This window comes from Haemaphysalis longicornis, unplaced genomic scaffold (assembly GCF_048455015.1).
Source record: "Haemaphysalis longicornis isolate Haplotype H1 unplaced genomic scaffold, Haemaphysalis longicornis Haplotype H1 scaffold_75, whole genome shotgun sequence".
Classification (NCBI taxonomy): domain Eukaryota; kingdom Metazoa; phylum Arthropoda; class Arachnida; order Ixodida; family Ixodidae; genus Haemaphysalis; species Haemaphysalis longicornis.
In genome coordinates, this window is record NW_027526434.1 from 842,245 (window position 1) to 860,837 (window position 18,593).

Below are 18,593 nucleotides of genomic sequence, written 5' to 3' on the forward strand. Positions count from 1 at the left end.
AATACTGCAGGCCCATTTAAGGGCCTCAGCAGGAGGGGCAAGAATATAATACTGCACACAGCTGCAAATCAGCAAGAACAAAAAAAAGATACATCAGATGCAAAAGATACAAAAAGATACATCATAGGTCATGGTTCAATACGATCAAGTGTTGGATCAATATGATCATGGATCAATACGATTTTGAGAGTGTTGCTGTGCTTGCTGCCCACCGTGTTAGCCTTGCTTCAAAATTTCGGTGCTTTTGACATCTTTTTGTTTCTTAGTCAATATTGTGTGTGTGTTAGGTTTTAATTCATGCCCTCTCCCTCTGCTTCTTCAATCTGTTACCTATATCCCCCCTACATACACACCAGCAGGCATTTTTATGTCTGCCCAAGGGTTGAACTGGTACTCGGACTATTTGGTCGACTGTGTTCAGCCAACCATTCAATAACCCTAAATTGGACTGGGCGATCTAAACACACAGCTCTTCAACCCTGTTGCAAAGTGAACTGACAGCATTATTAGGTGACATTTAAATATGACACGTAAAAACACAGTGATTTCTACTAGTAGCATCTTCGATAAACTGCACCAGTCACACCGGGGCGCACCAGTGCGCCTCTTCATCCTTGATCAACTGCGCTGGTGTGCACCATCTGTCCTCCATAAACCGGGCCACACCGTCGCGGGGCAGTTTTTGGCTGCCCCGCCACACACTGAGGGAGTCGACGGGGCTCCGGGGTGCAATCACAAGATACATTGCGAACAACGCTGGAGAAGCGGCTTCCTCCACCGTCTGCTGCAGCGACGGTGGTGATGGCGCATCGGTGCACTTGTGTGAAGGCGGACAGAGCTGTATGTTGTTGCTGACAAGGATGACTTGCTTGCGAAATCATTGGGCAATGATGCGACGGGCTCCGCACGGAGGCAACAATGGCCAGAGATTGTAAATGAAGACATGAACTTCGTGTACTGCAAAGAAGGCTGCATGAATTGCCAGCCAGTTGGAGATTTGCATCCGCTTCGTTCGATTGAATTTTCATGAACAGTCACTGCGGTGCCTAGGCCATCAAGCGGAAGGGTGGACAGAAACAGGCACTCGTATCATGGCTTTAACGATGAGAATCAGCTTGTATGTAGCTGTTTAGTTGAAGTGGTGAAAGTGCATTGTTGCGCATGTGTGACGGATATGAGTTTAATGTACACATAATCATTGCCCTTCAATAAATATCACTTTCTAGTAGCGCTGTGTCACGTTATGCTGCTGTATTGCCACTTGTGAACATTTTTATGCGTTGCTTTCTTAGCTTAAGAGATGGTGCTTGGGTAGAATTGCTCAGTTTGTCCTCGATCAACGCTCCATGCCGGGTGCACATTGTCACCTGGCACTGTGTGTTGCACCGGTTTTGGGGGCACCCCCGGTGCGTGCTTATTGAGGACGTTATATGTTAACCGACCAAAACTAAAAAGCACCATTTATCATTTTCAGTGAAATTGACACCCCTTGTTCCTTCAGGGAATGTTTGTAAGGATCTTACTGGAAGATGCACAAGTTGAGCACAAACAAGGGTTCATCCATAATTTCGCTTTGGGGGGTTGTCCAAATTCTCCTCATGGGGTGTTGGGGGGATTTTGAGTGGGGAGGGGGCATTGAAGAAATCCCTGTTTAAACTTTACAATGCTCCAATAGGAATTAGAGTATTTGAAAACAGCTGCTGATGGGACATGCTTAATCCATAAAAGCACATAACAAGCTGGGGCGTCAGCATTTTTTTTTTTCAGTTTAACGTACCATGTACAGCCAAACTGTTCACTGTGCAGTATTTGTTTCTGTATAACAGCACGTTGCGCCGTATCATCCAAAACAGTGCATGACAGACGCTAGACGTACACATGTGTGCCCTAGCTGCCTGTCCACACTGTATTTTTCCTTTTTTAAGTAACAGTCAGAAGCCCTACCAAACAACGATGTCAAGACATGCTTTGGCTCACACCAAGGCAAGCACAGTTTATTGCTGCAGCCTTGGTTGCTTTTCTTTAGCGACAAACTCAATCGGCTGTGCAGATGTATTTTAGGGCGTGTAGGCAGGGATTCTATCTTCTATTTTCACACGGGCCGCTGGGAGCGGCCTGTAATATTCTTTTCGCTCGTCGCTACCGCACACTGTACCTGTTTGCTGTACCCATCACGGTTTTCGCGTCGTTCGTCGCTTCGGTTGCTTTCTCATGTTGCGCCTTGAGCTATGCCCACGTACTCTAACTACTTCAGAGGTTTTCGCTGCTGTCAGCAGTCGTTTTACACAACAGGTTTGCTGTCATTAATTGTCGTATTAGCGTGATGTGGCTTGTCTGCAAGATCGGTGCGTGACAAACAAGCGTTACCAAACTAGCGGCGTATTTCACTTCATTCGTGGCTACCGTCGCTTGCATGGAAGAGATCGGGGATGATCTGAGATAGCTTTGTTGGGTCAAATAAGGGAGCTTTGGCTATATCGCTTGTAACACTAGCGTAGTTGGCCTTGTCAGCAAGATCGGTGCGAGAGAAGCAAGCGCTATAACTGCCGAAATGTCTAAACTACGGTCAAAACAAGACACAAGCAACAATATCCATTGACACTTTAGTAATTATACTACATTCTTAGCCAACCAAAACCTCTGGCTAGAATAGTGCAGTGGTAGAATGCTCGACTAGCGTTTTGATAGTCACAAGTTCGAATCTCGGCGAAGTTTTTCTTTTTTTTTTTGTCCGTGAGGAATTTAATAGCTTTTTTTTTACAAGGGTAAGCGCTTGTTTTCTGCTTCCAATCACGGCAACGTTGGCGATTTGTTCCGTCTCTTTCTCTAAAAAAGGAAAAGAAACCGCTGAGAATTGACCGGAATAAAGGCCGTCAAAACTATCGAAACTACTTTAACATCAATGTAAATGTGTCAGAATTTTTCATTACTATGTACTTCTGCGTATGAAAACCTCAATTTGAAGATATAAACTTGTTATAGCTTTCAGAAACGAAAAGATTATTACCAATATTTTCGTACTAACACGACTTTCGTCAAACATAGTGCTGCTGCTTTTATTGCGCGATGTCAGTCCTTACAACCTACTCATGTGTTGAAAACATGGGCACTGGAAGAACGATCATCGCCGCCCGCCTCAAAAGACTGCGCGTCAAAAGTAGGGTTGCCACCTGGCCGGTTTTTGACCGGCCCGACCGGTTTTTTAGACAGCGGGCCGGTTGCCGGTCCATACCTAAAACCGGCCGTCATTGGCCGGTTTTTTTGGCCATCGTACTACGATTATGATCGTTTTGGCATTTTATAAGCGTCAATTCAGTGACTAAGACAATAAATATGTGCCGACAAGCTGCGCAAAGACACGTGAGCAAAGAAAGTCCGTCACGTGTTTCCAGAACCCCGCACGGGGCACCTAGAGCAATCTTGGTGACGGTACTGGCGATACCGCGGACCCCGAGCCCCCAAACATAAGCTGGATCCAACCGTGGCGATGTGTTTATAGGTGGAGGGTTAGAAACCACGAACGGTGGCCGTCGGAGCCCAGGTCAAGCTCCGGCGGATGGGCTCCCTGTCTGTTCACCAGGCAGGGAGCTCCGGGACCTCTTTGACTACCAGGGTACGGTCAAAGAAGAAAGTACCCCCGTCTCCCTGCTTTTTCCAATGCCATATGGATAAATCAAAACCCCCCCCCAGACGTGATCGGCCCCCTAAAAGGGGCCGCACCGAAGTATCTTTTCCTTCTTTGCCTTCTATCTCGCTCCCAAAGCCAGATAACTACCCTCGTTTTTTGATCATTGAATCTGTAGACAAATCGAAGCCGCTTTCCTCTCAATCTGTATTTCTTGTTTCTAAATACCTTGAAGGTATCATCGGCAAAACATATGATGCGAAAAAGCTCAGAACTGGTGAAGTGCTAGTTGAAGTTAAAACTCAGCAGCAATCCACAATCCTCCTGAAACAAACCCGCATGGCAGATCTGGAGATCAGGGTCACACCCCACCGCAGCCTCAACAGCTGTCAAGGTGTGATCTCTGAGGCAGATCTCATGTCCGAGACCGAGGCCGACCTTTTGGAAGGCTTAAGGGATCAGGGCGTCACGGCTGTAAAGCGCATATCAATACGCCGAGATGATAAACAGGTAGCAACTAGACACATTATCTTGACCTTCGATCGATGCACCCTTCCAGAATTCATAAATGCCGGTTACATACATTGTTCTGTCCGCCCATACATCCCGAACCCACGGCGCTGCTTCAAGTGCCAACGGTTCGGGCATGGCACAAACTCCTGCCGCGGCCGCCTTACCTGTGCAAAATGCGGCCAACATGACCACCCATCCGAAAACTGTAACACCCAGAGTTTCACCTGTGCCAACTGCCAGGGGCCCCACGCAGCGTGGTCCCGCACTTGCGAGAAATTCCAACAAGAAAAGAAAATAATCAATGTCAAAGTAACAGAGAACATCACCTTCCCAGAGGCGCGAAAGAGGTTCGCCTCTTTCCCCCTGGGGAGGTACGCCGACGCAGCTCGCCGGGGGGCGGAGCGGCGTCTTGTTTCGGCGGGCACCCAGTACCGCGAGTCGGACTTGGTCCCGCCCCCGCCGCCCCCTGGGCTGCCTCTGGCAGCCCGACCCGCCTCCGCACCGCTCGCTGAGCCAGCAGCGGTTGTGGTGGCAACCTCTTCCGTCGGGACCGGTGCCGCTCCCGTCCGTGCCTCCCCATCGTCCAGTGCGTTGGAGTGTGCCATGGACACCACGAGCCCCGCACCGGCTCCCACCGCCACCGCACCGCCCGTGCCACTTCTGGTGCCTCCGACACCACCGACGGTGGCGGGTCAAACGAAGGGCCCCCGAAGGGGGTCCAAGTCCGGGGGGCCCGGTTCGACGGGCACACCCAGGACATCGGACGATGAGATGGACGTCGGGCCGTTCTTGCCTGCGGTGCACCGCAAGGAACGCGTCCCGACGCCAAAGCCTCCCGACAAGCCAAGAAAGGCGAGAGTCACAGCCCCGAAAGACGACACATAACCAAACACACACACTTCAGTAGCTCTAACACGAAATAATGGGAAGAGAAAACATAATTCAATGGAACTGTAGAGGCCTTCTTAAAAATCTTGATGACGTGTATGAGATTCTGCATGCCAATCAGCCAAGTGTAATGTGTGTTCAGGAAACACACCTGAATTCCAAGAACACAAATTTCTTGAACAGTTACTTGATATACAGAAAGGACAGGGATGGCTGCACGCACTCTTCTGGGGGTGTGGCCATAATTGCTCGGAAATCCTTAGCATGCCACCCTGTCGCTCTGAACACTGTCCTTGAGGCTGTGGCAATTCGAACAATAATATTTAATAGGCTGATAACGGTATGCTCCATATATATTCCTCCTGATGTTGCACTTTCAAGCTCTGACTTCGAGGCACTGGTTGACCAGCTGCCCGAACCATACATTCTTACAGGCGACCTTAATGCTCACAACTCTCTTTGGGGCTCCTCCAGAACGGATGCCCGAGGTCGCCTGATAGAGAAATTTCTTACATCTTCAGGAGCATGCCTTTTCAACAATAAACAGCCTACATACCATAACATAGGACACAACACATACTCATGTCTTGACTTGGCGATTGGCTCCGCAGTTCTCTTTCCTCTCCTCGAGTGGGGTGTGGGCACTGACCCATACGGTAGTGACCACTTCCCCACCTCACTCACATACATAGGTAAAGGCCCATGCAGTCCATCTTCCCATAATAGGTTCAATGAAGCACGAGCTAACTGGAATACATTTACAGAGACATCCAAACTACACCACACATCCATAGGACACCTACACGTCGAAGAAGCTACCCAACTCCTCACGGCGCACATCCTCGACGCCGCCGAAAAGTCCATTCCCCACGCCTCTGGTGCCCCGCGCAACCAGCGGAGGCCGTGGTGGAATGAGGACTGTAGGCGGGCGCGAGAGGCCCAGAACAAGGCTTGGGGTATCCTTCGTCGGTACCCCACGTCGGGAAACCTCCTCTTGTTCAAACGGGCCAAGGCGTTCGGAAAACGTGTGCGCCGTGAGGCAAAACGCGATAGTTGGCGTACATTCATAACATCAATTAACTCCTACACAGACACACGGAAAGTATGGACACGTATACGCAAGCTAAAAGGACAAAAGACACACAGCCTGCCCCTGGTTAGCACAACAGGGGACACTCTGGAAGACCAGGCTGACACACTCGCACAACACTTCCAGCACGTGTCCAGTTCAGCACACTACACGAACACTTTCCTGAAACATAAAGCCTGTTGTGAAAAGAAGTCCCTACGCGACAACAACAAATCACAGACTTCTTACAACTCTCTGTTTTCACTACATGAGCTGAGGGCTGCTCTGAGCACGTGTAAACCCTCAGCTCCAGGCCCAGACAACATCACATACACAATGATACAACACCTGCACGCAGACACTCTTCTAACACTCCTACACCTCTATAACAAGATTTGGCTTTCGGGGCACATTCCAAACTCTTGGAAGGAGGCTATAGTTGTAGCTTTCCTGAAGGAGGGAAAGGACCCGTCGTCCCCCTCAAGTTACCGTCCTATTGCCTTGACGAGCTGCCTGTGCAAGCTCTTCGAGAAGATGATAAACCGCAGGCTCGTGTACTTCCTTGAGTACAACGGTCTTCTCGAGAGCTGCCAGGCAGGCTTCAGGGCGGGGCGATCCACGAATGATCAACTCGTAGCTCTTGAATCTTACATTAAGGATGCCTTCGTGCATAAACAGTATGTCGTGACTGTGTTTTTCGACCTCGAGAAGGCCTACGACACCGCTTGGCGCTACGGGATCCTCAGTGACCTGAAGTCTTTCGGTGTTTCGGGCCATATGCTCAACTCTCTGGCTAGTTATCTGTCCCACAGAACGTTTCGCGTGAGAGTTGGTAGCGCACTGTCAAGGATTCATGTGCAAGAAAACGGCGTGCCCCAAGGTGGAGTTTTAAGCTGTACTCTTTTTATAATTAAAATGAACTCTCTTGGGAAGGCATTGCCACCTACCATTTCTTACTCTATGTATGTAGACGACGTACAGATATCTTTTAAATCTTGTAATATGTCAATCTGTGAACGTCAAGTCCAGCTTGGTGTTAAAAAACTTGCCAGCTGGGCAGACAACAATGGTTTTAAAATTAATCCTGGAAAGAGCTCTTGTGTGGTATTCTCCAGGAAGCGTGGGGTCCACCCGGACCCAGACATCACTCTTGCGAATGTGCCAATTCCTGTGAACAAGGAGCACAAGTTTTTAGGTATTTTATTCGACGAAAAACTTACATTCATCCCACATATCAGACAGCTCAAATGCAAATGCTTAAAAACAATGAATATTCTTAAGGTCCTCTCACATCAATCTTATGGGGCCGACAAACAACTCCTGCTGCGCCTGTACACGGCGTTGGTGGGGTCTCGGCTCGACTACGGCAGCGTCGTGTATGGGTCGGCGACAAAGACCGCACTGAGAATGCTCGACCCAGTGCTGCATCTTGGCCTTCGCCTCTCATGCGGTGCTTTCCGCACTAGCCCTGTCGAAAGCCTTTATGTCGAGTGCGACAAGTGGTGTCTAGGGCATCAGCGGGAGTATGTTGATCTGCTATATGCATCTAAGATTGTATCCCTTACCAACCATCCTTTTAATCCTATCATGAACAATACATCAAACTTGCAACTCTTTTTAAACAGGCCATCCATTTCCTTACCTTTCTCTCTCAGAGTTAGGGAGGAGGCTTCTGCACTCACGGTCCCTCTTTCAGACACGCACAAGACACCCATCCATAATTTAATTCCACCATGGCATCTACATCCTATATCATGCGACTTATCATTCACATTAGTAGAAAAAAATAGGGCACCCAGAAGTGCAATTCTGCAGCACTTCCTGTTCCTGCAGGACAAGTACAGGTGCGCAGAATTCTATAGCGACGCGTCGAAAACTGGTTTTACTGTATCTTGTGCAGCGCACGGACCAAATTTTACCGTAACTACAACAATGAATTTTCATAGCAGTATTTACACGGCAGAAGCCTATGGCATTTTACTCGTTTCAAACCACATCCTCGAACATAAAATTCCAAAGTCCATCATCTACACAGATTCTCTAAGCGTTGTACAGGCACTGTCATCCGGAAAGTCATCTAAAAACTATGTGATCAATGCTCTTTTCAAGGTACTAATGACTGCATATGCCTCAAATCTTCAAATAACTATATGCTGGGTACCAGGTCACTGTGGGATCCCTGGCAATGAGACTGCTGATCAAATGGCTGGTGCTGCTGCTCTCATGACCACAGTTGACATAACAACAGTACCTTACACCGACCTAAAGACGCACATCAGACGACAGCTTCGTAACACATGGCAAATACATTGGAGTCAACAGACAGACAACAAACTACACGTAATAAAACCACAACTGGGACGCTACATAACTGACTCACACAACAGATACACTGAAGTTGCCCTGGCTAGGCTGCGGATAGGCCACACACATGCGACGCACTCCCACCTGCTCACTGGAACTTCGGGTCCCACGTGTAGCAGGTGTGGAAAGGGCCTATCCGTAGTCCACATACTAATCACATGCAGAGCACTTGACACAACACGACACAAACATTTCCCTGAATTATACAGACGACACATTCCTTTGCACCCATCATATTTTTTAGCCGATGAACCAATGTTTTCTAGTCAACGTATTTTTAAGTTTTTAGCTGAGGTAAACTTCCTGCAGCTCTTGTCATATCATGTGTAATCACCCTGGCCCTATACACCAGCCATCTCCATTGTCTTTTGTTTTGCATCACCTTTACTTTTAGTTACATGTTTTAGTACTTACGGTGTGATGAAAACTCAATAACTTCTTCTTTGGCGCTCTTTGCCCTCGTTGGCCTTGCGCCATAAAACACCAACCATCATCATCATCACGTGTTTCCAGAAAATCACGTTTAGGTTTCCTTTTTAGACACTCTTTCTCACTAGGAAAACGCTACAATAACCGGCATTGCATGGCAAAAAACACGTGGCATCTGTTTCCCAACACAAATTCAACCTTCTATATACCCCGCCCCCCACCCCGGAGGGCCGGTTTTCTTTTGGGGGAAAGGTGGCAACCCTAGTCAAAAGTGGATGGCATTGCTTCCGAACAAAGTGTATTGGTGTTCGCAAAGTGAAGACGACAGTGAAGAAGGATTTTACGTAGGAAACATCGTTCCTGCTAGGGTAAGTAGGCATGTTTTATAAATCTGTACTTGTTTGGAACGGGTTCTGGTGTTTATGGGTCAGCGGTTCACTAAACCCCCATCTCATTTTCTCTTAAATCCTAGGGGACTTGCGTACTTTCTGGGCGACCTGGATTTACCTGTCCACGGTTTCCGCGGCAGTCAGCATCAAATTACGTGTAAGCTAGACCTTAACTACGACGCTCGCGCTGTAGTAGAGGGCTGCTAATTATTTGACATGATCACATCACGCGAGGTTCTTTAACACCTATGCGTTTTTGCGTTATGTGTCTACCAAAATCTGCCTTCGCGACTGCAGATCCCGTCGAAATTTCGCGTGAGCGGCACAACGCTGTGATCAGTACACATTCGTGAATGCCTGCGGTATACGATGAAGTAACGTGGACAGGAGATGCCCTGGAAGTAGTGTACACGCGAAAAAGCGGGCACTTGATTCCGTAGGAGCAGCTCGCGGGAACTGTGGGGCTCGATATCAGAGGCATCTGCATTGTTGTAAATTAGTGATGAAAGTTAAGCAAGGTGTCAACATCCTAATATCCCGAAATTGAAGACCATACAGAGACTAACAAGGAAACTGTAGGCCCGCACTCTCAACTCGATTTATATTGGAGAATCGAACTTGCAAAGACAAGCTAGGCAATGCAATAGAGGATCCTCAACAAGCACACACTAGTCCCTATTGAAAGCTATGGACCCAGATAAGCTGCTAGCATGCGTTCAATGCAAATTAGCGTAGCGGTAAGCTTTGGATATATCATGAATACCCCAATCGCATTACTGGTGTGTCTAATAAACACATCCTTAATGTGACCTAAATTTCACTTTGGATGTTGCTGGAATGTTCTTATTATTGCCTTGATGGTGAATGTCCTTAAGCGATTACAAATCCGCGTGATGTAAGCATTTGATCTTTGCGTGGCCTTCTCTTGTATTTCAACTACTGTCTGTGCACTCACAGATCGTGTACCTTCAGGTGTTGCTGCTGGCTGTCCTGGGTCGGCTGCCTGTCAGTCCAGTTCCCAAGGCTTTGCCAGGGCCTCCCCTGGCCAACCAACACTCCACCTGCTGGACCTAAGCTGCGGCCGGCCTTCCCTTGGTGCTCCGTATGCTTCGCCACCAGGAAAAGCCATTCCTTTGTCTGTCACCTGGCACCAAGTCACTCAGCACACCCCTTCAAACGCACGTCATTTCCTCGGCCCCAGGCACTGCTGCCATTCAGCGCACCCATCGATTATGTACTTGCAGGTTAGTTATTGCACGTTGTGCAAACTTCCATTGTCATGATGTATACCTGTTAGCAGTGTTCTAGCCTCTGGTTATTGGAAACATTTTCGTGAAGCAGTGCTGTGCATTTTAAGCATGTTATTGGTTAGTGGGGATATTCAAGAGAATCTGGAGGCGCAGGAAGAGAAACCGAACTTTGTTTTAAAGGGTTCATTCGCATGGAATCAAGCCAGGCAATCCTTTTGAAATGTTTCTATACATATGCAGCGGGTGTGGATAGGACCTATCCGTAATCCACATACTCATTCAATGCAAGGCACTTGACATAACACAATGCAAACACTTCCAACAACTATACACACGACATATTCCACAACACCCGTCATACTTCTTAGGAGACAAGCCCATGTTTTCACTCAAACGTTTTTTCGAGTTTCTTACCGACGTAAAATTTTTACACTTCATTTCTTATCCTGCATCTTGACAACCTGGCCCCTTACACCAGTCATCTTAATTATGTTGTGTCTTACTTTGTTTATTTTTACTGAAATGTTTTACTTTTACTTTCATGTCGCTCTCATAACACGACTTTTGTTTGGCGCTCTTTGCCCTTAGTTTGCCTTGCGCCATTAAAACCTAAACACCATCATCATCATAAAATCTTTCTATAAGGATTGAAGAACTAACCATACAAACTGACGTGGAACTACTTTCTATTTTAGGTAAGCTTAAAATTCCACCTACTTCAGATCCTGCTGGTATTATTTACAGTGTACTGAAAAGTACAATCCACTGTAGAATTCTGATGGCGCTATTTTCAGTCTCTCGACAGGCACTATTCTCAGTGATGGGTGGATAGCCGAGGTAGTACAAACCTTTCCATCTGGGTACCGTGCTTCACCATTAAACTACAGGCCAATTTCCTTAACAAGCACCATATGCAAGGTTGTGGAACATTTCATTCTCTCTCAAGTCACTAAGTACTTATAAAATTACATCATCATATTTGAATATCAGCATGGGGTTAAGAGTAACTCACAAGGGTTACTCTCGTAAAGCGCAACTTTCTGGGATTCTTCAGGGTCTACATTCATCCATTGACGCAGGTTTACACACTCCTGCAGTTTATCTGAATTTTTCTAACGCATTTGATCGCATTACACACCGCAGACTACTTCTCAGACTTCACCCTAATGTCCTCATTTGGATCACGGATTTTCTTCGGGTTCCAAATGTAGCGATTTTACGTGCTGTTCGCTGAAAAAACAGCATCCCGCAAAAAATGGTTTAAAAGTGTTAAGTATTAGCTAAGTTATTGTTCAATAAAAAGGGTTGGCAATAAGGCCTGGAGCTTTCACCCTGTCCTCGCACCTCTTAATCGGTGTGAATGCTATGACATCACTGACATGCACAAGACCACCTAGAGACCTTACAGTTTCGAGGTACACACAGCCATTGACTCTGCTTGTCACGCTTTTCTTTTTTAGCAGGCGACGTGTATGCTCTGCCCACTGCGGCTGCTGCGCTGAGCTGAGTGGGGCAGTAAGCGGGCGGGCCGCTCGCACTGCCGTGGTTGCGTTGGTACGTCAGTTGTAGAATGGGGGAAATGAGTGTTTGACGGCCAGACAGGGGGGTCCCAAACACAACATGTTCGCTGGTGACTGTAATCGAAGATTTCCATCTACGATTGGCGTTTCGCTAGCATTTCTTGCAGGTGGCGCTGTTGCAGCGAGCAGGTCCTTCTAACTTGCGCAGAAAAGGCTTAGCATCGCCGCAGTTATTCAGTCACCACTTTACGAAGCTGAGCTGATGACGATTACCAGCGCAATCTTTCACTGCACTATTTCCCCCTTTCATGCATTTGTAAACTGATTTCCAGCAATAGTCCCCCTCTGGCGGGCAGGGACAAGTTTTAACTGCTGCGGTTCATGCCATATCGCGTATACACTGCACAGCGGGGTCCTTGTCGACCGTGCAGGCAGATGCTTGCCGCGGTCACGCTTGTAGCGGCGATTCCACCTGCAGAGACTCTCCGTGTTTTTCGGTGTTATTAATACTTTGCAAACAATGCACTATATCCACAAACTCAGCTAAGCTCGTGTAACGGATGGCGACGATCGACATTTGTTTTTCCAAAGATAGCTGTGCTGTAGTGCCGTTCGGCAGAACCGCTGAACCATGCACCCGCATTTCCACCGCAGCTGGGAACGCTGATTAACTGCAGATTTTAGGAAACCCGCCAAAAGCAACGCTGTAGTGTTCAGCACCAGCTTTGCCATGAAGGTTGCGTCAGAGTCGCAAAGTTACGTCAGAGTGTGTGAGAATGGCGACAAGGATTGACAGGTAAACAAGGAAAGAAGCGAAGACCTTTCTTGCACTTTTGTGCAGCATTCGCTTTACGCAGAGGTATTATATTTGGTATACGTTGTCGTGAACATGTTGTCTAGCAATTTTGTATTTGAAACCACTACCTTCGGAAGCCTATTTAATGCCCCTTCAAGTTAACGTCTGCTAATACCTCTACTTATTTTGCCCCCATTAATTTGGTGTCGTCCAAGGCAGTGTGCTTGGTCCTCTATTTTAAATCTATTTTTATCATCTACCATGTTGCATATCTTCCCGTGCACATCTCTTCACAGACGATGTTGCAGTTTATCACACAATCTCTTTCGACAACTACCATCAATGCTTTCAAACTGATTAAAGCACTTCTCTCGGCTAGTTGTTCATATCACGCTTGGGTTAGATTAATGCGCTGCTTAGGCTTACGGCACAAGGAGGGAGACAAAGAAACACACAACGCAAATGGGTAAGTGCAAACAAGCAACTATTTGTTCTTTGGAACGCCTCCAACAGCTTTACAGAAAAGAGAAGAAACAAACACTAAAAAAAGGGTGGGGGGGGAGGGGGAGATTTAATGCGAGAAATGAAACAACGAAATACAGAAATTTTGACTCTGAACTATTCAAGTTGAATGTGCAGAAGCCTAATCATCAGAATTTTCTGCGCACACCCGGATTTACAGGGGCCAGGGTGCATCTTTTAAAAGGACAGTTTTGCAACAACCTTAAGACTATGACGCGTGCTCACGTATTCTCCGAATGTGCCTGATCGGATGAAACAGGACTTCACAATTTTCCTTTTCTGCAGCTTGGGTGATCTGAACAAAACCTCGGTCTGCCCAAATAAAGCCTTCTATCCATACACTTTGCAGTGTGCGGCCAAGTTTCCCTGGCCCGCTCGTCCACTCACCTGTGTAGCGGGTGCTCCCTGAGCCTGGTGTTTACGCACCTGCCTGGGTGTCCCATCCAGCTTCTTTTGCAGTTCAAGGGGATGCGGTAGACAGCGCCGACCGAGCATTCAACAAATTTTGTTTTCTGCTTTGTGTCAAACTGATATTTTCACGCCGTGTTTCCATCCTGATTAACCCTCTTACAAAGCCCTTTAATTTGATGGGGGCTGAGAAAACGACTCCAGCTTCTCGCTTCGCTTTTAGCTTCTTTATCTTGTGTATGTACAGGCTAACTTTCTTTCTCTGCTGTTCTTTGTGCCCTTGCTTGGCTTTACCCCATTTAGCACTTCTAGGCAGTGGACACAAGAACTTGCGTGGGAAACCCACTAGACCTTAAGCGTGCCCACTGTTACAGTTACAGGACTTTTTTTAGGGCTTGGAGGAAACAGCCTGCAGCAATGCTTCTCTGTACTAGCTTCGGATGTCCAGAGTTAAAGGGAAGCGTAGGTACCCCCCCCTCCCCCCGCTTCGATAAGACCCGCACGTGTTGGATGCTCCAAAATGGATTTGAATGTCTAAATACCGCAGCCTATCGCTGTCAGGTGTCTCATGTTTGAACTGTAACCCCTCAAATGCAGTGTGAAAGTGCTCAAGTATGGCAAAAAGCTAGTAAAGAGAAGCATTGTTGCAGGCTGTTTCCTCCAAGCCCTAAAAAAAGTCCTGTAACTAACAGTGGGCACGCTTAAGGTCTAGTGGGTTTCCCACGCAAGTTCTTGTGTCCACTGCCTAGAAGTGCTAAAGGTGGTAAAGCCAAGCAAGGGCCCAAAGAACAGCAGAGAAAGAAAGTTAGCCTGTACATACACAAGATAAAGAAGCTAAAAGCGAAGCGAGAAGCTGGAGTCGTTTTCTCAGCCCCCATCAAATTAAAGGGCTTTGTAAGAGGGTTAATCAGGATGGAAACACGGCGTGAAAATATCATTTTGACACAAAGCAGAAAACAAAATTTGTTGAATGCTCGGTCGGCGCTGTCTACCGCATCCCCTTGAACTGCAAATGAAGCTGGATGGGACACCCAGGCAGGTGCGTAAACACCAGGCTCAGGGAGCACCCGCTTCACAGGTGAGCGGACGAGCGGGCCTGGAAACTTGGCCGCACACTGCAAAGTGTGTGGATAGAAGGCTTTATTTGGGCAGACCGAGGTTTTGTTCAGATCACCCAAGCTGCAGAAAAGGAAAATTGTGAAGTCCTGTTTCATCCGATCAGGCACATTCGGAGAATACGTGAGCACGCGTCATAGTCTTAAGGTTGTTGCAAAACTGTCCTTTTAAAAGATGCACCCTGGCCCCTGTAAATCCGGGTGTGCGCAGAAAATTCTGATGATTAGGCTTCTGCGCATTCAACTTGAATAGTCCAGAGTCAAAATTTCTGTATTTCGTTGTTTCATTTCTTGCCTTAAATCTCCCCCTCCCCCCCCCCCTTTCGCCCTTTTTTTTAGTGTTTGTTTCTTCTCTTTTCTGTAAAGCTGTCGGAGGCGTTCCAAAGAATAAATAGTTGTTTGTTTGCACTTGCCCATTTGCGTTGTGTGTTTCTTCGTGGTAAGAGCATTGCGTAATTGTTGCTCACAGAAGAGCTGCACATTTGAGGCTAGAGGTGATGCATGAAGCATAACATTTAGCTCCATATGAACAACTCTTTCCACAATTTGATAAGGAGCTCCTTTTGTTGCCTTCACCATTTTTGTAATTCTTCTATTTCCCGTCTCAAAGGGAAAGACGGAGAAAGCCGATAACGGTCCTAAATTTTCCACACAGTTTTCGAGATGCAACAACTGGTGCACGTTACAGGTCATAAAACATTCTCCTTCGGCTCTTGCCACGAACACTTGAAGCAGGTGTCCTAGAACAACAATACATTTAGCTATCGATTGTAAGCTTTAACACGATCCAAATTTTCATGATAAGGAGTGTCATATGCGATGCAATTCGTTTATTTTTGAGAGCTGTGACGAATTCCCCGCATTAGATGCTTATTTTAAATGCAAAGTTATTTGATGTCTTCGAGACTGCAATGGTTTGTTTCAGCCACCATCTAGTGTCATCAAATACTCATTCAACTTATTCCAGCGAGAAGTCGCTGCAGACATTAGGCTCATATATCGGGCCCTTGCCTCTGATTCATGTTGGTTTTGCCCCCCATTATTTCACTGTTGCTGTTTTCATGAATTGCGTTATGGCCAGAGGGGCAGAGCTGGCCCAATAATACTAAGGAGATGAGAGGTGGTTATCAAATGCTCCATCAGCGTTTCACTGTTTGTCACTCAAGCAGTGCAGGAAAGCCCAAGTGGAGAGACCTCGCTCGTAATTTTCAAATGGTTTTATTCGAACAAAATGGAAATTTGGGTGAGTTGGTACAAATTCATGATGAAATGTAACAGCGCAATAAGCAACGAGGGACACAGAAGCGCCCGTATTGTGAATTTTCTTCTGTGTCCCTCGCCGTTTATTGCGCTGGTACATTTCACCAGGTCTTATTCGGTTTGAGTTGAAATTAAATATTGCATTATTTGATTCATTATATTGTAGTTGCGAATTCTTGCACATTATTAAAGATCAGGGATAGGGGCAAAATAAACAATATTGCGAATGCACTGTTCTCACAACATAGCATCCACATAAACTCGTGAGGCAAGTGCCATGTCCAAGTGGTGGTCCGTGCTCAATATAAGATGTGCTGGTATAGGCTTGCGCCTCGGACCTTAGCATCAGCCTGCAGCCATGCTGTGAGCTCAAGCTCATGAAGCTTAAGGGAAACATGGCTTTTCTTAGGTGCCCCTCCCCACACCTTTCTCCACTGCACTAGCACAATAATAAGAGACACATCTCCACATGTGACGAATCTTGCATTTAAGTGTGGGCCAATGATGTTTGGTGGTCATAGTCATAGCATTGTGAGCAAGCACAGCTTCTGCAGTTGTGAAGAGTAGCCTCATTTGACCATGGAAAGTCTTCACAGGTGGTACAACTAACTGAGCATGTATGTAATATCGCTTGATTAATGGGTCAGACACACCCAAAAGGTTCACGTGCACCCTCTAAACACATGTTCTCTGCTCCCTCTCTTTTTCTATTTTGTGCAGGTGCCCATGGTTACTTCATGAAACACCGGAACAGTGAAGCTACCACGGAGAAGCGGCTGAAAGCATTTAACGGATATGTGGCCAACCTGCTGCGGGACATGAAATAAAAGGGAAAAGGCAGCGGCTTCCAAGTATTCTTTTGCGTATTCTACTGTGCAAGGATCTAAGCACATTCACAGCACAATATCAACACCTGCGCATTTAACGCTTGTATTACACGCACACATCGAATACATATTGTCGCTCACCCCACCCAGCAAAATCTGTACGATAAACTCGAACGACATCGCTTGCAACGATCCGACTTGTAGGATCCAACGTATACGATGAGCTACTGCGATGAGCTACTACGATGTGCTACTACGATATCTCAATGATATCGTTGAAGCCTATGATATCATTCACCTTACGATCCCATAATCTCGTATACGAGTTATCGTTCATATATCGTTTGATTTTTTTCAGTAGGGATGCTACTGAAATAACATTTTCATTCAGCTGAATACTTTCTAAATATTACAATTTGTGAACAAAATATGATAAAAGTCATGATTAGTTGTACTGCAGTGCAGAAAAGAAATGCCAGCACATGTTTTAGGAGCCTCTTATATTTCAGGTCATTGGCTGGTGAGCAATAAAACATAACCGAAAATTGTTTAAAGTGAAATCAAATATTTGTTGTCGCCAGTGCGTGGCCCGTAGTAAAAGCTATCTGGTCTCCCAATTTCAAATGAGACAGGAAATGCCAAAAAAATAAGGAAATAAACAAGACAGCTTGCTACAATAAACCAATTCAAATAATTGCTCAATGTCTATAAAGTGGTGATTCAGGCGGGTTAGTTCGGTGTTGATGAAATACAAGCAGGCCCTCGCCTGGTCAAAAACAAATAAACAAAGACATTTTGGGCCCCTACTGGCCTTTGATCACAATGAAAGGGGGGTGAAAGGTCGCGATTATTTATAGGTTTGGTGGTGCAGAGTGTGCATGTATATCTCGGGGAGTTGGTTGAATATGCACTGATTCTAAAAGTAGTCGTGTCGACAGGCACTTCTCTGATGCGATTATGCTTGCGGAATCCCAATCGATGACGTGGTCAGTAGCCAGGTGATGATCCGCCAAGGCATTTCAGCTTGCATTGCCTTTTTTGACATCGTTCTGGTGCTATTGAATTCTTATTTTAAATATTTCCAGTTTCACCTATGTAGGGTGCGTCGCAATCCTTGCATGGAATTTTGTAGGCAACTCCGGGGAATCTTGATTTTTCTAAAGGGTCCTTCACACGTACCAGCTTTTGCTTAAGCCTGTTCGTTGGCACGTGTGAAATTTTAATGCCATATGTGCCAAACACCCTTGCAAGAGCTTCACTGATGCCTTGCGTGTAGGGGACGGCAGCGCGTTTTTGCCCGTCTTCAGGAACCCTTTCGGAGGAGGCAACTGAATCCCGCAATTGTTGCGTCCTCACAAGCTTTGAAGGGTAGCCGTTGCTGCGAAGGTCCTTCCTTACCACGACTAGCTTTTGCTTGCACAGACCAGGCTCAGAGCAGATTCGTGATGCGCGTGAGAAGAGTGCAGCGGCGACGGAGCGTTTTTGGCCTATAGGATGCGCAGAGTCGAACCCCAGGTATCTACCCGTGTGGGTCGGCTTTCGATAAACACTGGTTATAAATCCTTTGGCCGACCGTTTCAGAAGTACGTCGAGGAAGGCGATCTGTCCATTATTTTCC

The 18,593-nt window shown here is 46.7% G+C and overlaps 2 long non-coding RNA genes across 3 annotated transcripts in view; both read left to right on the forward strand.

The window, feature by feature from the left end:
• Nucleotides 1–18,593, forward strand: part of LOC144148068 (uncharacterized) — a 54,765-nt gene that overhangs the window by 15,517 nt on the left and 20,655 nt on the right. The window lies entirely within an intron of this gene.
• Nucleotides 9,155–18,164, forward strand: LOC144148075 (uncharacterized). Of its 2 annotated transcripts, none has more exons than XR_013317963.1 (3): nt 9,155–9,256; nt 10,235–10,521; nt 16,869–18,164. It is a non-coding gene; the product is annotated as an uncharacterized LOC144148075 (long non-coding RNA). The 2 variants fall into 2 exon arrangements; XR_013317964.1 differs by having other exon boundaries at nt 9,161–9,256; nt 10,250–10,521.